This window comes from Aythya ferina (assembly GCF_964211825.1).
Source record: "Aythya ferina genome assembly, chromosome: 2".
NCBI lineage: Eukaryota > Metazoa > Chordata > Aves > Anseriformes > Anatidae > Aythya > Aythya ferina.
In genome coordinates, this window is record NC_140297.1 from 23,380,363 (window position 1) to 23,401,174 (window position 20,812).

Consider the following 20,812-nt stretch of genomic DNA (forward strand, 5'->3'; position numbering starts at 1 on the left):
TCTCCCAGACACTGCAGAGTTGGCTAGTCATTATAAGAATGCATTCTGTGGTCCTCTGTGCATCCTTGGGTTTCTCAGGATACTTTTCTTTTCTTGGTGTTTATATAATTTAAAGCTCAGTTCCTATGTACAGAAATTAACATTTTGATATAAAAATGCTGCTGTTATATACAAATACCGGTGCTACTATAAAACAAACAGATTAAAAGAATAAACATTCTGAGTCAGAGGAAGCTGATAAAGTGCAGACACTGCCTTGGGCTATCTCTGCACAGAGCAGACTTAACCTACACATCGGCTTTATCGCCTTTTTTTTTTTTTTTTTTTTTTTTTTTGAGATCACTAAAAACATTCTCTGTTTCTAAAAGTAATTTGTACTCACCAGTGATAAACACAGTAATCTTTCCCAATATTTCTGGTAGCCTGGGACTTGAAATTCCAAGTAGAGTGTGGTGGTAGTGTGAAGACAAGTCTCTGCTCGTACCGATGGGAGAACCTGCAGTCTTAGGAGTAGACAGGGAGGATTCTTTCACAGACCTCATACTTTTAATAGTTCTGGGAGGTGCTTAGGTAAATGTCTTCCTATCTGTTAGATGAGATAAACACTGTGTTTATCTCATTGAAATGTCATATTAGATTACGATGTGTGTGCCAACAGCTCCAAATAATAAGTTGGAGCAAAGTACTACTCTCATGCAAAACACATTTGCATCATGCACCAAAGCATTTTATTAAACATTGCAGAACAGGATGATGGGTTGCAAATCCTTCCCTTGGCCAGTCTGAAGCCTTCGTAATGTTTCTGCTGTACTTCCTCTGCAATCACAATCCCTGCCTTTGCAGGGACGTTTGCATCTGTCACCCCAGGGTCTTTGAATGGGAAGATCCTGAGTTTGATCCAGCTTCAGTCTTTTTATCTTTCTTCTCTTCACTGTGCAGCTGCATGCAGTGGATTAAGAGACAGCAGATATCCCTCTACAGATGGGCCAATGGCATGGGCCATGGTGGGAATGTTTGCCTGGGCTGGGTGCTCTCTGCAGACATTAGGGCCATGGGCTTTTATTTAGGTGCAGTGAGTGACCTGTATCCTGTGTGCATGATACAGCTGGTCACAGATCTGCTACAGCTATTATCTGAGAATGAGAGGTAGCTATGCTGAAAACAGGAGATAGAAAAGATGAGAGGGAAGGAAAAAGGCCCTCATGAACTTAAGGAAAATACGTTTGTGTGTGAGACAAGACAGATCTGCAGTTCATCACAAAGATGATAATACTGTCCAGGGTTCTGCCAACTTCTTCCATGCCACCCTTTATCAGTCCAAATGCATATCTACAGCAGGAAAACAATTCACCACAGTCTTTCTTGGTCTTGCCTTCCACTTTTCCAGTTTTGTGTTGCAGATAAAGTAAAAGAAATTGCTGGACTGCTGCTGTTAACTTAAAAAGAAACAGAATTTTCAAAAAATCGTTTTGATCTCCTTGGAACAACTTCAGGAGGATTTATTTTTCCTTTCATGCCCATCTAGAGTTATGTATCACACCTTCTCTCTGAAAATTTCTGCTTCCCGTTTATTTTTTAACTTATTTTTACCTGTTGGCTGCCTGAACTGCCATGAAAATCAATGGAAAGTTCCCCCAGCTGTTTGCTGGAGCACTCTACAGACCTTAGCATCTATTCAAAGACCACAGAAAATGCTGAAGTCAGTAAAAGTCACCTACTGGTTTTGCTTTGCCCCTAAACTCCTACTGGAGAGGAGAGACAGGACACTCAGCTAACATGTATGTGTATGTCGCCTGTGAGGGAAGAAAAGCTTGCCATGGCATTACAGTTTTCCCTCTTTTTTTTTTTTATGACAACTCATTAATCTGCTAAACCAGATGTTTCTGATCCTGGCAGATCTATAAATCTGTATATTTTCCAGTTTGCCAAACATTAAATTGCCAGAAAAGTAAATGGAAACTCTCATTTACTTCCAGTGCTTAAGATCTCCTAACACAATCTAAAAGTGCTTCAAGCAAGTCAGAAAAGGAAATAATAATAATAGCCTACATCATCCCTGAGTTCCAGTTCATCTCCCCATAAGGGAGCAGCCTTTCTCTTCTGGAGGAGAAAGTGCATGTGCATTAGAGTAATTTCTTCTGACAGTTCTCCTGATAGAGAGGAATATTCCTCCAGTCATTGTATCTCTAGAGGCAGCCCTGCATGAAATACGTCTGTACTATTAGACGAATCATGTTAATGGGCATAAAATGTTTCAGTCAGAGAACTGAAAAATGTATTGAGAATATTACAGTGCAAAATCGTTTCAATGTTGGGATGTGTCCCTATATGTGCTGTTGACTTATCTGTATTTAACTTCTCATAGCCTTTGACTTGACCTTTCACTTGACTCCCTCTCCTGTCATTTTCTTGGTATGAAAAATTTTAGCCTTTCATTTGACCTGTGTGAACTCATAAATTCTGGTTCCTCACACACATAATCACAGAGCAAATAACGCTCCTGCTGAAGGATAGGATATCCCTGATATCTGCTGAAAAGGCAACGCAGCTAGGCACAAAGAATCCAGGAGATTGTTGCAGAGCATCAGTGAAAATCTTTTGACTCAGGTGGTGGAGGAGCCAATGAGGACACTTGTGCTTCTGGACCTTGTGCTCACAAACAAAGAAGGACTGGTTGGAGAAGTGAAGGCTGGGAACAGCCTTGGCTGCAGTGACCATGAGGTGGTAGAGTTCAGGATCCTGCGTGGAGAAAACAGGGCAATAAGGCAACTCTGAATTTTGGGAAAGCAAACTTTGGCCTCTTCAGGGAGCTACTTGGAGGAATCCAATGCTTTAGGGTTCTCGAAGGCAAGGGGGGCCAAGAGAGCTGACTAATATTCAAGCATCACTTTCTCCAAGCTCCAGATTGGTGCATCCCTTTAAGTCAAAGAAATGGGACAAGAGACCTGCATGGGTGAGCAAGAAACTCTAGGCAAAACTCAGACAGAAGAAGTATACAGAATGTGGAAAAATTGACAGGCCATTTGGGAGGAATATAGGAACATTGTCAGAGTATGCAGGCATGTGAAAAGGAAGGCTAAGACCCAACTGGCATTAATTTGTCAAGGCCAACAAGAAGGGCTTCTTCAAATGCATCAGTAGCAAAAGGAGAGGCTGAGAGAGCTGAGCTTGTTTAGCTTGGAGAAGAGAAGCCTGAGAGGATCATATCAATGTATACAAATATCTGAAGAGGATGGGTCCATACTCTTCAGTGGTTCCTAGTGACAGGATAAGAGGCAATGGGCACAAACTGAAACACAAAAAATTCCATCAGAATATGAGGAAAAACTTCTTTACTGTGTGGGTGACAGAGCACTGGAACAGACCACCCAGAGAGGCTGTGGAGTCTCCTTCTCTGGAGATATTCAAAACCGACCTGGATGTGGATATGTGGTAACATGCCCTAGGTGACCCTGCTTTGCAGGGACCAGATGATCTCCAGAGGTCCCTGCACACCTTAACCACTCTGTGATTCTGTGAAACCTAGTGAGGTTGCTCCAGGCTAACTGTCACTTCTTTCACAAGTACCATCCAATGTCTTACCCTATTTGGCATGTCAGGTGTAGCTTCAAATAGGCCATTTAGTCCATTTAGTCTAAATTAGTCCATACATGATCATGGCTCAGTTTAGTCTTGCATAAGAAACAGTGTGGCCAGCAGGGCTAGGGAGGTGATCATCCCCCTGTACTCTGGTGAGGCCGCACCTCGAGTACTGTGTTCAGTTTTGGGCCCCTCGCTACAAGAAGAATATTGAGGTGCTTGAGCAGGTCCAGAGAAGGGCGACAAAGCTGGTGAGGGGCCTGGAGAACAAGTCCTACGAGGAGCGGCTGAGGGAGCTGGGCTTGTTCAGCCTGGAGAAAAGGAGGCTCAGGGGTGACCCTATTGCTCTTTACAGATACCTTACAGGAGGCTGTAGTGAGGTGGGGGTTGGTCTATTCTCCCATGTGCCTGGTGACAGGACGAGGGGGAATGGGCTTAAGTTGCACCAGGGGAGTTTTAGGCTGGATGTTAGGAAGAACTTCTTTACTGAAAGGGTTGTTAGGCGTTGGAACAGGCTGCCCAGGGAAGTGGTGGAGTCACCATCCCTGGAAGTCTTTAAAAGACGTTTAGATGTAGAGCTTAGGGATATGTTTTAGTGGGGACTGCTAGCGTTAGGTCAGAGGTTGGACTCGATGATCTTGAAGTCTCTTCCAACCTAGAAATTCTGTGATTCTGTGATTCTGTAGTCATTTTAGAATGAGGTATCTCTGGAAAAACTGGTGGGAGTTCAGTTTTATTTGTGGGTCCTTCTCTACACCCATAACCTACATGAAAACCCAGGAACATCATTATTTAAGAATATATTTGTGTTCCTAGTGCTTTCTTAATGTTAAAAATAGTAGGCCATCCTCTTCTTCTGAAGTCATTATTCCTGTCTAGTGAAATTTTATACATCAGGAATAATATTTTTATATGAAGAATTTACAAAGTTTCATATGCAACTGTTAGAAAAGCTGGTTGGAGTTTTTCTGGTCAGAAAATTCAGCTTGGCAATACTGGATAGTGCCATTTCAGTCATGCCAGCAGGAAAGAATTTCCAGGTTCCAAAAAAAGATTTCTGGAGAAATGTGAGGTGGTGCCTACCCATCACTCACGTGGTATATTTCATTGTTGAGTATGCTGTTATGTTATAAGTAGCCTTGCTACTGGTCTTTCCTCTAAAATAAATGGATAGTTTCTCAGTCTTCCAGATACTTCAGCTGTCTGTGTCTCAAAAATAAAAATAAAATAAAATAAAATAAAATAAAATAAAATAAAATAAAATAAAATAAAATAAAATAAAATAAAATAAAATAAAATAAAATCCTTGCAATTAGCATTTTTAAGTATGGGCAGATTATTGCTTTCTCATCTTAAAGTTAACATAGTGATAATTTCCCCTGTATTGGATTTCTGCATTACATTTATGTATGAATTTCATGTCTTCAAACACATAGAGAGGTCTAAAAGTCAAGACTGTCATTGTAATACTTTTATGACTACTGAATTTATTGGGAATGTACAAGTGAAAAGAAATTCCATGAAGTATATGTAGCTATCCTTTTAACTTTTTTATGATCCCTTAGTTGACAGTTTGAAACTTTTGTTATTTCTGTACCTACGACGTTGATTTTCCTTTGAAAATAACACTTCAGACATGCAAATAGAAGTTTATTCAGACCTGAAAAAAATATCTTTATCATAAGTTAAAAGTCAAAACCCTCTTCTTTTCTATTAAAAGAGAAATGGAAAAAAACTTACTGACTAAAGTACTCTTCACTCCTGTATTCATGAATTTGTCATTGAAGCAAATAGTCATTGCTTCATGAAGTAATGACTAAAATGAGATTAAGTATTGTGTATTGATTATCCTGGACTTGATTGGTATGATAGAAACTTGGAACTCATATAGCAGAAAAAGTCATTCTGTGTCTGTAATTTGTAGTTGATTTTAATTCTATATAAGCACGACGCTTGTGAATTGTGCAACGCTGGACTGAAAAATTGCAGCAGGACTGCCTTGGTCAACTGGTGGTATTGAAGTGAAGGTACCGAAATTCAGTTCAGTATGTTCAGTATGCACCTTGCTCCTCTTCTGATTGAGACTAGTGGTAAAGACAAGGACATTACTTTTTCAGCTGTTGCTCTGTATGGATGTTGCTCTGTTACATCTATATGGATGCAGAAGCCTAAACTTCCAGTGGACATTACAGGTTAATTAAGGAGTTTCATTAATTTACTCTTAGTAAAAGATGGTTAGCCAATGCTCAGTACTAAGAATTCATTGAATTCAGATAAAGCATAGGACAGCTGAGAAGAAATATTTTTGTTCCCTGGAATAATGTTTCTGTCTGATTCTCAAAATAGGAATCTTCCATTGTTAAATTATTAAAATTACTAAATTATTGTAATCTTTAAATAATTGGTTGCAGTTTCATAGAAAAATATTAATTAATGTATTTAATAAAATATTTATTGTTACATAACACAGTATTAATGAAATTTGGTTTTGGAAGTGAGAACTTCAAAGATGAGAGTGATAGATTTGTATCTTGCTTGAGGAATTATTTTTAAAACAACTCTTGGCACATATTTGACACTATCGTTAAATGAATTCTTATGAACCAGCTACTTGGTGGCACAGATTTTCAGATCTCATTGTAACAATGCAAGTCCCTGGAACCCTCACGAAGTAAAGATTCAAAAATAGAAACAGTACTATTTATACTACCTATTTGGGTATGCATGAAAAGATATTGAATAAAAGGGCTGTGTAGAAATCTCCTTCAAATTTTCATAACAAATAATGAGCATACATTAAGAACAAATTACATGTATCTGAACTTAATGGGTGAGGTGTCCCAAGCAAATGAATACTAATGCAAGAAAGCCGTAATGTATATTGAACATTTAATTAACTTTGGGGGCAAGACTGTCACTGCATTACATGGAAGCAGCACATGTAAGAAAAGCAAACAAGAAAACCCACAACCCCAGTACAGTTCTAGAATGGAAAGCAAGAGACACTTCAGCAGTAATTTTTCTGTAGAAGAATCCTAATGTCTCCATGCTGTAGGGGCTGGTACTTACATAGTATTTGTTCACTACTGGAAAAAAAAAAAAAAAAAAAAGAAAAAAAAAGTGAGAGATCAAATTCAGTCATCAAATACGGGAGCCCACCTTTGGCCTCTGATTGTGGTGCTGCCTGTTTTATTGTTTTCTTTCATTTTCATTTGAGCGGACTATGACTGATGTGGCCATGGTTTTACTGTGCTGTTGTCAGGAACAAAACTAAAGCATCTTTGATACATCAGGATTTACCCCCTGTGGGGTCTCTGTGTACATGCATGTATATGTGTGTGTACAGATGGAGTAAACCTACTTGTGGTAGGCTTACTGAATGTGCAAAGTTGTGTAAGACTGCTGATTTATTGTTGATATTTTCATCCTGTACATTATGGTATCACCAGCAAACAGAGGGGAACTGGAATTCTGTATTTGCAGTCCCCTAAAATTCTAAATGACTTTGAATACATTGCATCATGTTAGGAAATACATATAAAATGCAACTCTACCATAAACATTTGACCTTATGGGAAACCAACTAAAGTACTTGTATCTCAAAAAAGCAGAAGGACAGCAGGAAATAATCTGAGTGTATTTTCTCATCACCTAAGGTATTCCTCATCATACAAGCAGTTCCTAAAAATGGCAATTATAGCACCCTAAGTACAATTCAGTCTAATACATTTCTTCAAGGTGTGAGCAACACATGAAGATGCAGTCCATCTACTTACGTAGTACATAAGTAGTGATACTAGTCAGCCTTATAGTCTCTACTAGGAAGCTGGTAAAGCAGCTTTTAATCAGTTAATTACAAAGCAGAGAAGGTACTGCTTATGTGTTCGTTACTGAAAACATTTCTTTTACAGTACATACCATCTTTGGCTTTACTACTTTTAGGGTTCATTGGTGAGTTACTGAAATGATACCATGTGTTTCTAAGGAAATGTGAAGATATGAGAGACAACTTGAAGACTCAATAGACAGATTATTGTCTATCAACACTAAGTTAATCCCCTGATGTTTAGTTGGTGTACAGCTGGGTGTTGATCAGCTGGGGAACTACAAAAAAATGAAAATGATAAACAGCAGCAATTTCTAGGAGTTATATTTCCCCTCTGTGTTGAATTTTGTGAGTGGGATTGCTTTTGCCTCGAGTAGCTGTCAATTCCATCTTGTCTAATTTTGTTACATTTGGGAACACTGATTTGTGATTTGGGAGAACTACATTTTGTCAAGCAGTTCTGTGTATGTATTTCTGGTATATATTTTGACCTTTGAATATATGATTAATTTCACATTAAATGTAAAGGCAGTGTTTGTTGTTGCCAAATATGCCTTTTTGCTCAAAGAGTTTTTTTGCCAGAGAGTTAGTTCCATCATTTGGGCTCCAAGCACCAGGCCTCTCAGCTGTGGTGACCCCAATTTACTGCTAATTCATCAGTAATTTACATCTTGTCTGGCTGCATCCAGCTCCATGCCTCACTGCCCAGCCCCACACAGTCCTGTAGAAGAGCTGTGGTGTTGTGGGGCAGGGAGGCATAGCAAGGCTCTCCAGCCTCAAGGATCCTGTGTGCTCTGATGACCCCCAGTACTTCAGGAACCTGCAGATTTTGGGTGTGCATCCCTTTGCCCTGTCAGTGTTGCAGAGAGGGAAGTCCAGTTTTCTGCACTACTCCCGCTTTGCAAACACAAACACAAAAACATGTAAGCACAGTCAGACACCACCACTGTTTCCAGTTGCTGCATAAAGAACAACTGTATAAAGGACAAATTGCTTATAACAATCTGCTTTTAAGCCTGTATGTAATCTACCTAGCCCTCATTCTTGCCCAAAGTGCAGTTACTTGGATTCATCTGGAGCTTGAATAAATTCTCAGGCAAAGTTCAAATTTACCATTTGTGTATTCCAGATGTAGTAGGTGCTGTAGTCACTGTGGGAAGCAAACTCCTTGCCTAAAGCAGTTATTTCGCTCCAGAAAAGTGTGTTTGGATTTGCCATAGCTCTAAGTTTGGGCAGATGCTGGTTCTTTGTCCTCCCAATCCAAGTAGAAAATGAAAAACAGTTTTGCTTTCTGGCCTTAATAAGAATAAGCCAGAGATGTGTTAATACTTTTTAGATTTTGCTTGGGGAAGGAGCTAGCAAATCCCTGAAACAGTGTTGCCATCAGAAATGAACCTCTGCATACCAGTAGTGGAATTGGCCCTCAACACTTTCCCGTTGGCATGTGAGACTTTGAGAGAGGCAGAGAGGCACAGATTCAGACAGAGCAAAGGGAACATTGCAGTCGAAGGAGATTACAGCCTTACCACCCAGAATGTGAATTACATCTCATCAAACTGGCAGACAAGCCAGCAGGTAATAAGTTGCATCCCATTTTATTTAGCTGGCAGGCAATAAACAGTGGTCAACCTGCAGCCTCTTATCACTCACATTCTGCAGGATCTGTGGCTTGACTGCCTTTTATTACCCACTGGCTTTTCTGCTGGTTTCATAAAATGTGATTTTAAAAGCTTGCACGACCTCCTTAATTCATCTTGCAGTGCCTGTGTGTTTCAGGGACTTCACTATGTATATGTGATTTAACTAGATCAAATACAATGAGCTGTAGATGCTGTGGCACTTCTGAAGTGTGCAGAAAAACAAATATTGAATGGAAAAGAAAAAGTAAATCAAGAAGTCCCTATTAACCTGACAAGGTAGTATAGAAAGGAAGGGGAAGGAAAGCAGTAAAAGGTCACTTAAAGTGCAAAACTTGCATTTATAATACGTCACAGAAGCCAAGAGAGTGATCTTATTTTGATGTGCAAAAATATCTACAAAATTACACTAGATCATAGAATCAAAGGATAGTTTGACCTGTGAGCAGGAACACCTTCCAGTAGATCAGGCTGCACCATCCAACCTGACCTTGTACCCTTCCAGGGACTGGGCATCCACAATCATATATTTTAGATATTTTTGCATGTGCTACACTGGCCGACATACTGGTTGGAAGATTGTTTCTCTGCCAGTGAACCTTACACAATAACCTGGCTGAGCACAGAAGTTGGTGCCATTCCCTGGGAGAGGCCAGACCTGCCAAGCTGCTGAAAAATGCCACGGAAAAGGCTGAGGGGTGAAGGCTGAAGGATCAAAATAAGCCCAAGTTCATACTGGGGCCACTCCCATTGTCTTCGCTGTGAATTAAGTTTTGCTGCTAGATTTGCTTGGGTCAGGGCTGGATTTTTCTCTCTTAAGAATAAATCTTTTCTACTTACAAACTTGCAGTATATGGGCATACAAAAGTTTCCACTCAGAAAAAACAGAGGATAGATTAGGGAAGAAAACATAACAGTGCTGAGGGAGAATAAGGATGAAATAAATGAATTCTTTCTGTATTTTGAAAGCTGTTTCTTCTTCCAGTTTAACTCAGTTATATTATGATTGGGTGCTTTTGTTTTTCTCCCTCACTGTGAATGTAAAATTCAGTCATTTTTCTTGGTGATACAAAAAGCATCCATCAAGATAAATTTCAGTGTAGCTTGTGACTGTCATGGGAGATCCTTAATTATATTCATGTCATAAAGGACTTTTTTTACAAAGTGTTTGCCTAAAACAGATATGCCTGAAATATTAAGAAAATTTCTTATCCTTACAGTAGAAATATAAAAACAAACCCAATAATATAAAATCCAGCTAATATTTACCTTACACTATTGAATCAGTTGATGTAATATAATTGCACTGTGTGTTGGTTTTCCATAGTCATTATGTTCTGATAGAAAACCTATGTAAGAACAAAAATGAACATACACAGAGTTATAATCTTTGTCATTTCAATTAGTCCCTCATTTCACATCAGTTAATTTTTGTTGAGTCTTATTCTACTGTGTGAAACTTTGGCCTCAAAAGACTGGAAGCGATAAAATTGGTCAGGTTTCATTTTATATATTTGAACCCTATTTTCAACTGTGTTAATAAAATGTCATAGCCATTCAGAGCTATGTTGTAGCGTAATGAACAGTCTCAGGAAACAAGTGTCTATTTCCAGGCATAGATTGAGGTAGAAATCTGGCTAAATGGAAGCTCTTCCAAGCAGAACAGTTGGAAGGAAACCATTGCTCTCTCTGACGAGGTCCTGTCCATGGAATAGAACTTTTGATAGCATACTGCTTGTGCCACTGACAGTCACTTATAAATCACAGAAACAATGATCCATGGGACACTACCGAAATGGGTTCCACAACACTAAACCATAGGTTGGAAGTTATAAGCATCACTCTAGAAAGGTTGGTGTGGCCTGCAAAGCAGTGAATTGCCAACTGAAGTGAGGTGGCTTCGTGTTCTGGACCTAAGTGGTCCCACAGGGACCGAGCCCCTGCACCCTTCCTGTGTCCTGTGTCCCCCCACAGCTCCCCAGGGCAGTATTCTGCTCTTTGATGCAGACACACGCCTCATCCCTGTGTACACTCTGCAACTTTCCGATAGTCATTTAACCTGTTGATTTGAAAAGGAGCTTTGCATCTCCAATCTTAAAATTTCTGGAAGCTTTATTCTCTGTTTCAATATTGCAAATCTGGGGAAATGTAAGAGTTACAACCTGTAATGAATGAAGATGTGATTTTCAGAAGAGCTTGTTTCTCTGTAACTATGGAACTCAATATATATTTGATGTTTGCAGTAAATTCTGCATGTGGACTTAGGCTAAACCTGTACACTTTTAACAATCACAGACTTGTTCTGTGAGGCCATATATCCAGAGCTTATACCTATGGTTAGACTCAGAACTAACTATTTGTAAAACTAAATAAAGCTAGCTTGACTTTTCCAAAGCATTTCAGTCCTATGGTGTCTATTCACTGTGGAGGTTGTGAAGCCCTGGAAAGCAGAGGTACATAAAAAAAAAGAACCTCAATTTCAGACAAGTGGGCTTCAAGTCTTTCATCTCAGGTCTGTGCAATAAAACATAAACACTTTTGGACCGGTAGTCTCTGACAAATGGCAGCTTTGGAACATAACAATATTTGAAGAAGTATGATAATAAAATAATGGCAAATAACTTTGTCCTATAGGTTAAATTCTGCGCACTACATAAAACCAGACAGGCTATCATTCAAGAAAATGGTGCAGAAAAGAGGGAATTTATTTGTGCTGAGTTAATAGAGGGTATATTTTGAAAAGAACCACTAATTTGCTGGTTATCTGACTGTAACATCCAAGCCTTTCTGCAGAACTTGGTCTTTCTGTGCTGCATTTTTAACATAGCAAGTTGCTACTGGATAATTAATGAAATAGCAAGGCACTGTATGTTGTTGCTATGTTTTTTCAGTTTGTGCAGAAAGTCATTCTTACATTCAAAATGCTAATCTGCAATGTCTGACATCTGTCATAGGGTATCAAATTTGGAGCTTTCTGCAGAAAAGGCACTCAGCTCCCTAACAAACTACCCTTATTTTGATGAATGCACATCTTCTACTCGCTGCTATTTCTGTGTGAAGAGGAAGGTGACAAAATGCTTCAAGTTAGATGGCAAAAATATCTTTCCTAATGTTTGGTAACCTCCATGCACCTGGTGTCCATGGTACTGTAGGAAGTGGAGGCCAAGAGGCAGGCAGCTTTAATTGTCAGTCTCTTCAGTACAACTTCCTGGGAACGGATGGGGAGGCAGAGGTTAAGAAGCAAAATTTCTTCTGTTAGACCAACGGCATCTCCTGCCACATGAGTTTGTGCTCAGGTACAATTGAAGAAAAATAAGGAAAAAAAAAAAAATGCTGTTCACTTACGAGGAATGGAAAAGAATCTGTGTATTTCACTTTGCAAAACTTCCATAAAAAGAATCAAGTCTTAAAAATAATCCTCTGTTTTTCACCATCAACTGTAGATTAACTGGAGAAAGGAGAGCAGAGGGGGTTCCTGTGCTTTTTTCTCTTTGTGTGCATCCTCCTGCAACATTTACCACGACCACACAACTTTTCACCTCATCCTCCCCACCTCTGTCTCAGGGTCCAATGAGGTATCAGGAGATGCTGGAAGGGCAAGTGAAGTCAGGGGACACCCTGGAGGAATAAATCTCTACCAGAGTTGGGTTACATGGTATTGGCACTCAAAAGAGAGCTGTCGCCTTGCCATGCAACAGACTCATCAGCTCTCATCCTACATTTCTGCTTGCAAAGCCTCTGTGAAGGCTAACCTTGAAGGAGGTCTCCTCTGAAGGGTAGAAATCCCACTGGGAGTGACTTATACTGCATTTCTGTTTCTCCAGCACACTCAGGCAGGTCAGATACTGTTGTAGAAACATTTGCCCTGCACAAAGGCCATCTGTGCATTCCTTCATCAGACACTTCCAAACTGCTCAAAAGAAAGACATTATTCTGTTGACTGAAATATGTATTTTTTTCCCAAGACATTTAATTTAATTTGGGGCATTTTAATAAAAGGCCAGGAAATCTGAACATGTTCTTCAATGTTATGAGAAATGGTCTGATGAGTTTTAAAGTGGTAATATTTTGGTTTAGGTGGATTTGGGTTATTTTTCAAATGAAAAGGAGTCTTGTTTCTGTCATTAACTGAACACATGAGATGCCACCAGCAGATGTAATACAAATCTGCTGGCTGTCCATGACTGCATCCCTCTGATCTGGAAAATGCCTAAAGCAATTGGATCTGCTTCTCTCCAAAAGAGGCTAAGGAGTTGATGAGAAATTTTCAGAGAAATACCTGAGACCTGTGTCTCAGCACTGTCTCCAGTGAAGAACTGCTCGTGCTGAAGGAAACAGACCAGAAGTAGGACATGGACCAGTGAAGAGCATTCCTGCTCTCCATGCATAAAAATTTGATTTCATCTTGTGCAAAATCATTGTTATACACAATGTCCTACCTGCTCACAGGTTTACCACAACATTGTAATTGCTACAAGTTAAAATGTGATTTGTTTTGCATCCACATCCTGCATGTAGTCATATTTGCACAACTCCTGAACCACAGAGGTAACTGAGGGAAGAACACAGGGTAGGTTAATGAACAGATATTTTTACTGCAGGGCAGGATGCATCAATAGATAATGTGGCTCTGCCAGTGCTAGCCACTGCTTTACTTCCCAAATCTGATCAGTGGCTTGGGAACTCAACCGTGACATTCATAATTCAGTAGAGTCTATGCTCCTGTCTGTTCAGCCACTATATCAGCAAGATTTAACTGGCCTTTATTTTTTTATTTTTTTTTTTTTTTGTAAGTCAGCTCCATTTATTCTGTAAGCTATATACAGTATAAAGGACTCCCGACTGAAGCTGTTTTCTTTATTACATGGGTTATGCTACAAAGTTATTCCTGTCTTCTCAAATTAAACTGTGGGGTTGTATGGCCTTTTAAAGAACAAACATAATTCTGTATTGTGTGGGTGAATTTCCATGGAAGTTGGCTTACTCTGCATCGGCCCGCATTTGGCAGTGTGTCAATGTCTGTGTGGGGAAATTGGCACATATTACCTTTTTATTCACTGGATCTTGTTTGCAAAAGAAAAAGGCAAGCCCAAAAGCTTCTTTAAAATGTCAGGCCAGTCTGTAGACTGAAGTTGCAGAGATAGTCTAGTTTATTTTAGAGATGATTCTGCCACAAATTCACATTCCAGTTTGGGTTGACATAATATTGTTATATGTTTGTACCATATGTTTATCATGTAAAACAGCTTGGGGGAAAACAAACAACTATGCTTCCTGCTAGAGGGACCTATTGGCAATATAATCCTGGGCAGAAAATTCAGATGGTGAATTGCATCTTTCAAATCATTAATCAAGCCTCGTCAGCAAAGAACTAGAAAACAATGATTTTATTAACCTGAATATAGTCACAGATAGTGTGTGCTGTTTCTGAAAATAATAATCCATTTGAGAAAGAAGCTGACAAATAAATTACTTTTTTTTTTTTTTCCTAATAGAGCACTTTTGAAATTGTACTTTACACCTCTACTAAGGTGCTTTTTTTTTTTTTTTTTTTTTTTTTTCACTTCATCATATTACAAATACTCAAGAGCTTTGTAATTTTTTTTTTTAAAATAACAATTTGATATGTCTGACCTGTCCAAGGAAATCAAAGGAAATTATTTGTACCAGTAGTGGAACTATAATGACAAAAAAGATGTTTCTCAATTTCTAGTATTGTAATAAATCTCAGTGATTTATGGGAAAAGCAATGGTTTTGCCCTGACTTCTGCCTCTCCTTCACAGACAGTATGACACTATCATTGCTTCCATGGGGAAAGATTATCTGAGAACACAGAATCATCAAAATGTGAGGGCATTTCTTATTTCCACTTTCATACAGAAAGCATGCAAAACCACTGAAATTCCTGTGCTCTTAGTTAGATACAGACAAGGGGATAGGAAATGTGCTCCTTTCCTTGATTCACAGGCTGCCTCTTGCAGAAAGCACCACCTCCAGGCTGATGCATGTCCCTTTGGTATGACCCACGCAGCCTGGGAGGGCTGGCAAGAGCACAGCAAGGTACATGGGAAGCAGAGTCCAAGCCCCTATATAGATGGGGTCCAACTGCATGATTAGTTGCATGATTTTTACTTTAAACTGTAAATCCTCAGGATTTGCTTTCAATCCCATCTGACTTTTACCTCTATTCTGCCCAGCAAGGAGAGACACTGAAGGAAACCTGCACATCTTGAACAAGCCGCAGGAGGCTGCATTGAATTTCTCTCCCATGCACTGGCCCTGAATGTCAGAGAGTGGAGGAAGCTGGTCTGCTTAAGCTGATGCTGATAGTAGTCTTATACTAATTTATGAATGGCCCACTTGACAAGTCTAATGAAAAGCAGGACACTGCAGTTAATTTTATTCAGGGGATCCTCAATTTAGTGTGGAAAAATAAATAAATAAATAAATAAGGAAAAACCTTTACATCTCCAAGCTGTAAACTTTAATGTGAAAGCATTTGGCTGAGAAATGTCCTGATAAACATGGAGGTGTTTTTCAGCTACACCCATCTCTTATCTACAGGGGGGTGAGTTCCTGTAGAAGTCATTGTGCTAGTCCATACCAGGATCATAAGGCAGCTAAACATCTCTTAGAGTAAAGCTGCATTTCCAACACAAAGCTTTTGCAGTTTCTTTCTGATACTTTTAATGAAAAACATGTTTGGCTGAAAAACTCACACCTATAATTTTCCATCAGCTCAGAACAATCAGGATGAATTGTACTGCTCTACAGAATTTATCCTTGTGAAGCTTGTGCTGGGCTCCCAAGGACACTGTTTGCATCCCTGCCTGCTCAGAAAAGCACGAGAGCTTTTGGATATTTGTTGTTGTTGTTGGCAGTAGTAGTGTTTTTCTTTTTTTTTTTTTTTGTTGTTGTTGTTTTTGTTTGTTTGTTTGTTTTTAATGTCACTTAGATCTTGTCTTGCTACTGGAGTAAGTGGTGAAAATAGTATCTCTGTTCACTAGTCAGTTTACTGATAGATGGTTTTTGAGAGTGGGAAAAAAGAGCTTTGGTGCAGCATTGGTGCAGTGGGATTTGAGTCTGTGGAAACAGAGGAAAGCTTCTTGCGGGAGGGTTTCAGAACTCAGATTAGCTTTTCATTCAGAGCAGTTTTACCACCAACTTCTCAGCATTCCAATAACATTATTCACATGGCATTAGCATCAAGAAACCCCATCAGGAGAAATACAGAGAATTGGGTTTTAGCTAGGAAAACAGCAAGCTTCAAGGCAGGTGCTTTAATGCTCTACAGAATTGTGTCCATGTAAGGAAACACACACACACACACACACACACATATATATACATGTATATATATACATATTTAGAGTTGAAAGCATAGTCTGGCTTGTACCTGTCACTAAACATGAATTAACTACAATTACTTGCACCTATATTTGGGAAACACATACAAATATAAGCCATACCAAATTAGATGGTCTGCCCTCTTTACAAACTTTTTCAAATAATATTAGCTGTTCATATTAATGGAAATCAAACGTAATAATTAGTGATTCAGAGAAAATTGTGGGAAAAATCAGAGTTAGTCAGAGCATTAGTACAGAAAGAATAAAGCTCTAAGATGGGCAAATTGCATTTGATGAATGCCACAGGTGCAACACTTTTCAATACACCTTTGCTGGGCTAATAGCCATAAATGAGTCTCTGAGCTCAGTAAGGGGTGCCAGGCACTCTTCTAATAACAGTAATTCCAAAATAGTAGGTGAGTATGAGCTTAGAAATGAAAAAGGGAAATCAAAATACTGTCTCAGTCTTGTTGAAAGAAGCTTTTAACTTCTTTTAAATTCTAAAAATAAAATAAAATAAAAAATAAATAAAAAAAAATCCTATCCTAAATTATACAACCTTTTTCTGTACAGTTTTATCATTCCAGAAATGTAATAAATACATTAGAAAACAAGCTTTGGAGGACTGTTAAATTTGAGTCAAACCTGACAGAGAAGTTAAGGGTCATATATCACTAAGGAAGGACAGTACTTATGTAGGTAGGTCAAGATCCTACAGTTCCTTAGTGAGGAGTAGACAGCTTTTGATTGCTTGTGTCCTTGTAACATATCTTTCACCTCCTCAAACCTGCCTATTTTTCCGAATTTCTATTTGTATGAGCCAGCAGAGTAAGTTATCTTTCGGGGAGGCTGGAAGGACAGGGAGGATGACCAAGGTGGTACCCTGTGAGTGGCAAAGGAGGTTAAAAGCATCAGGAGCATTTAGCAGCCAAACTGCCTCTTAGGAGTGCTTACACCCAACTAGGCATATGACCCATGCTATCAACACTGGTTGCTTTGCAACCAGGTTTTTTCAATTTCAGTATTCCTACTTTGTTTATGTTACACTTACATTCTGCCATTATATCACAACTAATTTATCGGGATCTGTTGCAAAGGTGATAGGGAGATGTGGAGGATAACAACAAATTTTACCTAACAATATGTTAAATGGCTTGACTGCTTTTAAATACTGTAGGTGGCTACATTTTTCTTTAAATATACAGTTATTTAACTTGATGAGTGTAAAACCACTTTTGCTAGTGAAGATAAACTTTCCTCTAGATGAACTTAGTTAGCTGGTACTGTCACATTTTTGAAACAGAAAAAGAGATGGAAGGCTGGGGATTGATGCAGTGGGAACTGCCTGTGGGTACAGCAAAGGGCTGCCCAGTCTCTCTCAGCCACAAAAGAGAAAGGAGCTGTTATTTTGATTGCTCTGACTTTCTGCCTACTCCAGTCTCTTGAGGTACATGTGATTGCTCTTCCAGCAAGCCCACAGTTTCCCATGGGGCTGGAGCATCGCTCCAGATCTGAACTCCAGACTCACCTGGGACTACCCAGTTCCCCTTATGCTGCTCAGTGGGGGAATGCTGCTGCTCCCATTGGGTGTCAGCTGGGCAAATGGGTTCTCTACAGCGTGTATAGGTGCCTACAGAAACTGCACATATACTCCTCATTTACTTTATTGACTTTGCTTTTGTTGAGTGGGTTGTCCTCTGACTGCTCTTGGGTGAAAATGTGCAGGATTTTTGAAAGTGTATTGCTATTGTCCTTGTCACAATTAACTTGTTTCTTTGGGAAACTAACTGCACTATATTCAGGGGACACTTTTTCAACGTTTTGTTTCTCCAACTGTTTGAAAACAATGATTTACACTGCCATGGTGGAATGGCAAATGTAGATAAGGAAGCCAGCCTGCAGGCGCTTGCCATCTGCATTTGCTGTAATATAAATGCCAATTAATGCAAATGTTGACAATTTGTTAGATCTTTAATACCTGTCTGAACAACAACCCAAAAAGTCAGAGGGAACTTCATTAAAACTATTTTTCAAGCTAAAACAGAATAGTTCAGTTCTTATAGTTCATCTCTTCTGCAAAAGGACTTCTCTTCAGCAGCCTGGCTGCCCTCCAGGTTACGGTTTAGAGGCCTTTGCAATTACACTGGGGAGAAGATGTGGTTGTGAAGGACTGACAGCAGGTACCAATTGCAGAAATCGCACAGGTGGAACGTATTGGCAGATGTTCCCCAACTTGTCCCTTTTTGCTGTTTCCCAGGATACACCGTGCCTTCTCTAAATATGTGGCTGGTGACAGGAGGAAGATGAACATGCTGCTCCAGAGCTGATCTTTCTGGTTGGAGGCGATAATCTTTCTGGCTCCCTCTCTGCAATCTCTTCACTCACTGCCTTTTTCCAGTGCTTTTCCCTACAGAGTCCACTGCTGACCCAGCAGCTCGAAAATGACTTGGGATATCTGGCCTTGGGCTGCTGCAAACTCCCTTGGAAAAATATCTATACTGGGTGTAACAGAAGTGCCTATGTAGTTCAGCACTTCCTGACAATATCAGCAGGTGCTGCCCCGATATGGAGTTACCGTTCCCTAAAAGAATGGGTCTGTAAAGCAAGCTGAGTGGTCAGTGTGCAGTGGTGTGACCAATTGCATCGCCACACTGGTTGACCAGGTAATTTGGGAAAATGGCACATGAGAAATCTGGATAGTAGTCCTCTGTGCTCTCAAAGACATTTTCCATGGACTCTGGAAGTTCTGGATACACAACTTTGTAAAAGACACAGAAGAGGGACAGATCATTGAGACTACCAGAAAGAACAGTGAGAGTATTGAATCAATTTGCTTAGCCCATATAGGCACACTGTCACGGCTGTGTGTCATCTCCAAGCTCTTAGCCCTGGGTTACATATTTGAGCACAAACTATCCCTGTCTGCTGGCAAATCCTCTACTTAAACACTCACTCACTCTAAATCTGAAGTAGAGTGTCAGTCATAAGTATCTCCCACTCCATTGTACTCATACCTATTTAAAACCTAAATGCCAAAACTAAGAGGTCAAACTCAGCCTGTGCACTAAGTAGCAGCTAACCAGCCCAGAGCAAACAGGTAGGCACCTTCTTTTTTGCTAGCTACTATGTCTTGCTTGAACATGCTGTGTGTGATAGAGTGGGCACTTTCGTGGCATTTTGTGGCAAGCTCTGCAGCCTTCCTTCTCTGTTCTCAAACATGGTACATAGCCAAGCCTCCAGTTTCACCTGGAAGAGGCAAAAGTGGCAGATATTCCTAAAATATTTTTTTCTTCTTTTTTCTTTTGAGGGCTGTGGTCACTTCTGACAACTGTCTGTACACTGTAGAAAATTTCTTCAGCTTATTAACTCCATAAGTGTCAGAGCAGATAGCAGAATTCACCAGGTTAGTGCTCTTGCTTTAATTACAACTGAACAGAAGTGAGTGCAGATTAGTGTGGAAGGAGGCTGCAAAGGCCATCAGGGCTGGTCCAAATCCCTAGCTCGATCAATGTTTGACCAAGAGTAGTGGTGTGGGGCAGAGCTGTTTGACTGGGGTCAGGCAATGTGGGACAGAGCCAGGCGTGGGGAGCAGCACCCTCTGCTACTGCTGGAAAGTTCCCCAACTCCCCAGTGCTCACCCACTTGTGGCAGGATGAAAAGCATATTCAATTGTTTTATCTGGAGTCTGGGGAGAGGATGTGTGAGATCAAAATACCCCCTTGAAGTTGTGATTTCCTTGAAGTTTTCCCTCTCTTGCAGCTTAAGTTACTCTTCCTAGAGAGGAGTCTTAGAAAGAGGGAGTGATGCCTGCCTTTGCCATAGTGATAAGACTGAATGATGTCCAGGTGCACTTGGGGCCAGGGCTTAGGGACAACTGCCCTTTCCTTGCTGGCATTTCTGAGCAGCATGCTGGCTTTGGGGACCCCGGGCACCAAAACAACCTCTGCTGCCCACCCTTGGCCACTCTCTGGCCACACAGGGATGGGAAGCAGTCAGGTTGTGCACTGCTTCTCTCATACCACGGGGAGAGCTGCAGATGCTGCTCCAAGGCTGGTTTTGAAAACAGCAACATGTTTCATGAGGAAGGCAGTGGATTTGGGCATTTGCTTTATTTACCTAGACATGGCAAAGTTAATTAGAAATCAAAACCTTGTGTCTAATCTCTGAGGAGGTTAAAAATCCGGTTCACTAAGCTAGGATCTGCAAAAAATTAACGTACAAAAATATAGCAGGTATACAAAAACTGACTAGTGTTTCTATGGAATATTTTTAACAGGCACTAGCTTTATGCATGTGTGTCTCTTTTCTTATTTTGTTCAGTAACTAATCTGTTTTTGAGACAGCATGTATAATGTGTCTTCCTATTGCCTTGAAACATTAAAACTTGGCTGCAAAAGATTAAAACACTAATGACTAAGAT

The 20,812-nt window shown here is 39.9% G+C and overlaps 1 protein-coding gene across 1 annotated transcript in view; it reads left to right on the forward strand.

The window, feature by feature from the left end:
* ZNF804B (zinc finger protein 804B) overlaps positions 1–20,812 on the forward strand; it is a 239,510-nt gene that overhangs the window by 95,817 nt on the left and 122,881 nt on the right. The window lies entirely within an intron of this gene.